The sequence below is a fragment of the Mus pahari genome, chromosome X (genome assembly GCF_900095145.1).
Source record: "Mus pahari chromosome X, PAHARI_EIJ_v1.1, whole genome shotgun sequence".
In the NCBI taxonomy this organism is placed as follows: domain Eukaryota; kingdom Metazoa; phylum Chordata; class Mammalia; order Rodentia; family Muridae; genus Mus; species Mus pahari.
The window spans coordinates 118,166,667-118,168,098 of NC_034613.1; positions in this window are offsets into that span (position 1 = coordinate 118,166,667).

Consider the following 1,432-nt stretch of genomic DNA (forward strand, 5'->3'; position numbering starts at 1 on the left):
GGGTGCTCTTACCCACTGAGCCATCTCACCAGCCCATTTGTTAACTTTTTATATTAATAAATATTAAATTAATACAGTATACAGAATAACAACCATAAGTTAAGCAGAAGTCAATGATGTCTAGATGCCTGTCCTTTAGATTGTAGTGGATTACTTACTACAGATGAGAAGTTACACTTGGGAGTAGAGACCAGTAAAAGATCATGCAGTGAAATGTAGCCATGGAAATCACATATAGTCCTTATAATACCTTTGAGACAGCTGATAACAGCTGACAAAAATAAGTGTTTCAAGGAAGATCACACACCATGGTTCATATGTAAATTATTATTTTTGTCTTTCTGATTTTTTTTCATTTCTAGACCTGTGGTTTTAAAGAGATGAAAATCTCTTAAAATTTCCTTCATCTTTAATTTTCCTTAACTTTAGTTTTTCACTTAAAATTCAATTAACATTTTTAATTCAATCTTAATTTTTAAATTTCTTAAAATGTTTTTAAAAAGAGATGCAAATCTCATTTTTAAGAGATGAAAGCAGGGTAACTGGGAGGCTTAGGGAATCTGTAGGATGGGTATAGGGAGTCCTGTTCTCTGAGAAGCAGAGAGAAAGGAAAACCAGGCCCTTTCAAGTGTTTGCCAGTACTTAGTGAGGTTGATATGATCAGATTATGGAAGCTCTCAAACTCATACTCTAATACCTAATTATCTGTTAGGGAAACACAACAGGTAAACATTTTAGTTTCTCCTTGAGAGACAATGGTAATACATAGAATTGGCAAGAAAGTCAGGAGTATATTCTAATAAGTGTTGCTTATCTCTTATTTCCTTCTACAGTTGCAAAGCCCAGAAGAAAGAAATGAACGGCGGAAGAAGTGTTTTTTTTTTTTCCCCTTCATTAATTTTCTAGTTTTTAGTAATCCAGAAAATGTAGACGTCTGACTGCATGGTGAACATGACAGAGGATTACACTTGTACCGGTTAAAAATAAAAGTTTGACTTGCATACACTACAGTTGTTTCATGTTAATGTCAATCCACACTTCTAAAAATCTTTTTGGTTTCGCCTCAGGAAACTAAGCAAATGCTGTTGGGTAAGTGTGAGCCACCACCAGCAGCAGCAGCTGGAAATTTGCTAAAAGTGTATAATCTCAGACTCTACTCCAGACCTGTTGAGTCAGAGATCCTTAAGGTGGACCTTCAGTAGAGATTTCTAAGTGCTCCAAACACTTAAACCTTGGAGCATCACTGGTTTGCAGCAACAGCGGGAAAGGCTATGTAGAGCCAGCCTTCATTAACTTGGTAGGTGCTATATTTGTGGTTTGAATATCAGCCAAGGGCTGAGATGTTGAGGTTTGTTGCACAGTTGGAAGGTGATGGTGGTGGGGCATTTTGGGAAAGATGTTAGTGCATTGGGGATGAGCCCTTGAAGGGGTT